Below are 6,489 nucleotides of genomic sequence, written 5' to 3' on the forward strand. Positions count from 1 at the left end.
CTCTCTCTCTCTCTCTCTCTCTCTCTCTATTCTAAAAAAAAAAAATTCTCACTCTATCTCTTCTCTCTCTCATCCATGAATGATGAATCCACATAGATCGGCAATAATAGAAGTGATTTTTTTTCCCAATTCTTTCTTATCGTCTCTTATTCCAACTACCACTTTTTCTATTTTAAATTTTTATTGGTAACTTCAATCTTAATATCACGTAAAAGATGTTTAAGTAAACTTTTTTACATTTTGGTTTGGAATTGTAGTCTTGTTGAGTTTTATTAATTTTTTAAATATATTTTTGGTGTTTTGGATTGTTGGGAGGAAAAAAAAACTGGTTTTAAAAAGTTTGTTTAAAACTTAAAAGAATATTTTCAATTTCTAACATACTTTTTTTCTAATAATGCACAAGATGTTATAAATAACTATTTTTAAGGAATGAATATTTCTCTTAAATTACATTTTGATTTATTAGTAGAATATATATATATATATATATATATAAACAAAGTTTAGATACAAAATTGGTTGTAACCTAAAGTTTCAATCTTGCTCAATAAAATAAACATTACTACATATTTTGAAAATATAACCGTTGAATTGCATGTTCTTTATATTTTCAATACACATGTCAAATTTTGTGTCAATCATATATTATTTATTATATGATCTATAAGCTCATATTTTATGCATAATTTTGAACTATAAAAACTTGCAATTTAAACGATTTATTGATGACATTGTTATTGATCTTTAATTTTCTAGAAGTTTTGCATACATGGAAAATATAAGAGGAAGATGTAATCCAATGGTGGATTTGTCAAAATTCACCTTCAATAAAAAGATATTGAATAAGTTTGTAACCTTAAACTATAACTAATTTTGTAACTAAAATTTGTCCTATATATATATCATCTTTATATAAAAACATTTCTACGTATTACATATGTAGATACCTCATTTTGTTTTGACTTATATTCGAGGTCCCCGGTCCCAATGACAAGAAATCAGTTTGCTTCCAAAATGATTAGCATCATGTATGGAACCCAATGAGCCAATAAACCCAAAGGTGGCCTAACATAACCAAGCCCAAACCTATATGTGACCCAAGAACTAAGCCTAAAAACCCATTTCTGACTAAATTTGCCTGAGGTTTACAAAAGGTTCGTACACTGGCTATGTGATGCATACGCATCTTCTAGATAGAAGTCTCAAATCAGTCCATTTCCATTTTGGTGAGAGGCTAGGGCAACCATCATAATCAACTAGCTGCCCAAACGTCTCACCTAATCCTAGAACACTAATTGTTTTATAAATACCCCGTTTTCACCACCAAAAGGGTCCAAAAATTCTTACCTACTGAAACTCTAACGAAATATAATCATAAATACATGATTTAGAGTTGTAGCTTTGAATGGTAGAAGTGGTGAGCATTAGATTGATCTTTCTTACTAGAATTCTAACTTCTAGTTCATGTCACACCCAAGTTTGCAAGCATAGCCATTTAGCACCCTAGTTTTCAAAATGCTTAAAAGTTAGATTATTTGAAATCAAGCTAAGACAAAAAAAAAAAAAAAAAAAAAAAAAAAAAAAATTAGTGTAAGACCCCCAAATAGTAGATAATTTAAGCAAAAAGCTAGTTTTTAATTGGTTGTCAAATGCGTGCCAATTTCAAGAGAAGGTATTTTGTGCATAAGGCATATGTAACACTCCTCTCACCCAGGGATGGGTTAATCTGGTAGCTTATTTTCATAATGTGAACCCAAAAACAAAAAATAAAAACTTCCAAAATGCTTAAAGTTATATTATTTGAAATAAAAATAAGACAAAAAATAATGTAAGACCCTCAAATAATAGATAATTAGCAAAAAACTAGTTTTTAATCGATTGCCAAACACACACCAATTTCAAGAGAAGATATTTTGTGCATGAGGCATATGTAACACTCCTCTCACCTAGGGATGGATCTCATGGTTATGGGATCTACTCCCTTGTGACAAGGATGTTACATAAGCCCGATATATATGTGAGTGGTAAATAGTCGATTGTGAATGGTAAAAAGTCGATTTTACATAGACTCATCACTATTATTTTTCCACCACTTACTGTCAACCACTTCAGCATATTGTGAAATTGGATATGTCCTAGTTAGCGATAGAATAGTGTTGAAGAGGACAATGGATTTTGTGGGGGTGTTTTTTTGCATCTTGCAGGTGGAAGGGGTGGAAGATGGTTTGAAATGGGTTGGTGTCGAGCAATGTGGACTTTGAGAGTGTGTGGAAAAAGATAAAAAGCAATTTCATTTTTTTCATTTTTTTTGCAAAAAAATTAATTTTTAACTTTTTTATATAAATAATTCTAGCTTTTAACTTTTGTCAACATTAAAGTTACCAATTTTTTTTTTTTCATAAATACTTTGCATATAAGATACCAAAAATTGCAAGGTACCCAAACGAACGATTAATCTTTAGGATAAAACTAGTCGTTAACCCATGATGCAACGAACAAATTTTATGTATTGAATTTTTGATAGCTAGAAATGACTATTTATGACCAAGAGCCTTGTAATTCAACTAACACTTCTTAGCGTTTTCAACGAAGACATTCAAGGTTTAAATCACCACTCCCTCAGTGAAATTATCCAATTAAGAAAAAAATGACTATTTATAAAATAAAAAATAAAATAAAAAACCGTAGTAGATGTTATGTTTCCGTTAGCAATCCCAATCAAAATTTCAAGAAAGATAATTTGGCAATTCTCATGATTGGCTGCTATTCAACTTCTCTTGCAACTAGATAAATGTGATTTGTGAACAAACCATATAAACAGGGATGGACCCAGGATTTCAAGCTAGAGGAAACCGGAGTATAAGAAGGAAAAAAAAAAAAAACTCCAAATAAGCATCCATATAGTATTAACAAGTTATAAATACCCAAAATCATTGTTTCTTAATACATTAAGGTGCAATAATTTACCAACAAAGACAAAGTAAAAAACAAAAAATTGTATTTTATTTTTAACAACTTACTATAATCTTAACAGTTTACTGTAATTGCAAAAAAATTAGCTTTAACTTCACCAATAACATATGGTTTTTTGGTTTTTTTTTTTTTTTTTGGGGCAAACTAGTTTATTTTGCTAAAATACAATCACCATTATGAATGTTTTTATTATTTTTCTTAAGTTTTTGAGTTGGATAATTGCTATTTGAGGAGGGCTTAAGGTTTTGAAAGGGGGCATTTATATATATATATATATATATATATATATAACAAGTAAAAAAAAAATTTGGACTAGGGGGCGCACAGGCCCCCACTTGGGTCTGTCCATGCATGTAAACTTATATAAGATGAACATTGTTTTTTATTTTTATTTTTTTAGAGATTTCAATCTATGGCGTTTACTCCTGATGATAACTCTTTATCATAAGATGAACCATGCTAAGTCTACATAAGTTGGAAATAGTGACTTCTCAATTCAAATTGTGCGTGTGTGTAAAGTTGTGTCTTGTGTGAAATAGAGTGTGCCTAACAAGTTTTGGCCTTTCTTTACTTTCTTTTTTTCCTCTTTTTACTCATACTCGGCATACCTATAATAAACAAACATCAAAACTCACCAATCATAAAACATAATTCATATCACCCACCACAAATTAATGATTCAATTTCAGTTCATTAAACTTTGTGATGTAATAGGTATAAGTTTGCCAAAACTAATCACAAGTAGGAATATTGATAACACACATTGGTTGCATTTGGATATGACGTTGGTGGAGTAAACATAAACATGGAATTCAATGCAATTGTTGGAGATATATTCTGAAAACTACTCAAATTAATTAGCAAAAATATAAATCAAATACAATGATATTATTGGTATGGAATAAGTATGTAGAGAAAATAAACTTATCAATAGCTGAGGCACGAAACTAAATCTGGTATCCTTAAGAAACGATTTCACCCCCACTGCAATGATATTTGATGCAAATGGCTCAGGCAGTCGCTCTCCAAGATACAACGGCAACTCTGTTAGTATGCACTCACAAACAGAGCTTCAAACTCGTCACAAGATGCCCAATCAGAATTTTCAAGTATGAGAGAGAGGGAAAGATATTAGATTCCGTTCTATATTGATCTTTTTGGAACTAGTCTTATATAGAAGAGCTGACTTACATATAATAAGAAATTACCCACACTCACGCAATTGGCTGGCTCCATTTGAATTTGCTCTTCATGGAAAAATACCCAATTGCAGCTGTTAGTTTTATGATCATTAAAAGTTGTGACTTTTTCCAAGAGTGAATAAGGAAAGAAAAGAATGATAGGGTTTAGGAGATTCTCCCAACAAAAAAGGAATTTAAGGGATTTCATCCCTTTGATAACGTTGTTGCCAAAATCACAGGTTTTAGGAAAGGAAAGAGATGATATTAGGGGATTTATTTACACTATGTTTGGTTTGGTGGAATTTAGGAAGGATGGAAAATATAAGAAGGAAAATGGGGTGGAAAACTGAGTTTTCCTCTGTTTGGGAATGGGAAGAAAATAAGAAAAGTGGAAAACCCGGGAGAAAATTTTCTCTCCCGAGCCCACAAATTTTTTCCTCCCAAATCGGGAGGAAAATCAATGAGAGAAAACTGCCTCATTGTTATTTTACCATAATGCCCTCCCACCTACCCTCATTCATGCCCTTCACCTACCCCACCTGAAGACTTTTGCCCACAAATCCTTATCACTTTTTCTCATCTTCTCATCTTACCTTCAGCACATCGTCCAGTGATCCAGGTTCTCCTCTCTTTTCTTTTCTTTTTTCTTTTTTTTTTTTCCTTCTTCTTTTTTTTTTCAACGTGATCTATTGTTTCTTGTCCTCATTATACTCCTCATTTTACATTATAATAATAAAAACAATAATATAAATTTATATATATGATGTGGTAAATTTTATATTATTTAATGAGTACAAATAAATCTATTTCTTACATATTATGTAACAAGGTTATAATAGTCAATTTATATAAATTACATTTTCCATCCTTCCCCTTTTCTCTCCAACCAAACAAAAGAATTTTCTACCATCCTACTTTTCCACCCCTCCAACCAAACACATAAGAGGGAAAACTAAATATTTTCCATCCTCCCACTTTTTCATCCTCCCACAATTTTCCATCCTCCCACTTTTCCACTCATCCATCCAAACGGAGCATTATGCTCTTCATGTACTAGCTGACTTAATAAGTCATGGGCTTAGGCTTAATCCAAACATAAAGGGCCATCATAGGTGCATGCGATAGGATAGGAAGGATCCGACCTGTGGGCCTAGGTGGTTAGGATCCGAATGCTTCTACTCTGTTGGTCCTATGACTAACATTGCAATGTAAAAAATCCGCATAGGAGCGCCAATACAGAGAGAGAGGCACTAACTAAGCCAATGCTTTGCCCCTAATCAATGGAAGCGGGTAAGGAAGAAGGAAAGCGTGCTATAGGGCAATTCGAGTAGGAACTCTTTGCACAGTTTCATAATGTTCTTCACCAATGATCCGAGGTTGGAGCATAGTTGAAGTTGAATCTAAAGGATCGACTGCTGGATAGATACCTTTGGCAGCTAATCCTCTTGATAGTACGGTAGTAGCATCTAAATGTGCAAATGTCGTGGCAGGAGCAGGATCGGTCAAATCGTCCGCAGGCACATAAACTGCTTGAATAGAAGTTATGGCCAAAATCTTTTCGATTACTCGTTCGAGAACTACGATCTTTACCTTTGGAACTTAATCATTTCCTTGTATCTGAGAAGAACTTCCAGATGAATAGGAACCTTTAGTATGCCTCCTTTTTGTTCACGCAAGCTGTCTAAGGTAGTGTATCGAGGAGACCGAGAGACACGTCTTTCTTTATGGCATAACCCGAAAAGAGTTGTCTTAGTCTTTCTCCTTCGGTCAGTGACTAGTACGTCTTATTCAAACAATTTAGTGGTCACCTTCGACTTATATAAAAATGGCCATAAGTTCCTTAAGGTGAGTGCAAGAAAGACCCGCCCAAAGGGGCACGAGTGGAACGGTCCTCATTAGTAGCTGTAGGTAGTTGGGCTTCTAAAATAATGGGTTTAGAAAATTTTTAAACATATCCAATAATTTTAGCCTGCCTCATCTATTTTTATCTTGAGAGAGCAATGATAGATATAAAATATAAAATAAAATAAAATAAAAAAATCACAATTTTTGAACATGACTAATTATGAGTGGTGGAAGCATGTACTAACCTTTTACCTCTACTACTTGTTGAACAAAAGAGGACAACATCTGCAGAAGATAACAAAATTTATTTCACAATATTGACAAGTTGACAGTATACTTTTACAATGACACGAGTCACACACTCACACTTGCTTAGAGACACACGGCATTTTATTTTTGCCTTTGCACATCTCCACTTATTTACCTTTTTACAAGATGCACGTCAACTCACATAAATACACCTAGACACCTACACACACTAGCCCTCGAC

Source organism: Quercus lobata, chromosome 10 (genome assembly GCF_001633185.2).
Source record: "Quercus lobata isolate SW786 chromosome 10, ValleyOak3.0 Primary Assembly, whole genome shotgun sequence".
Lineage (NCBI taxonomy): Eukaryota > Viridiplantae > Streptophyta > Magnoliopsida > Fagales > Fagaceae > Quercus > Quercus lobata.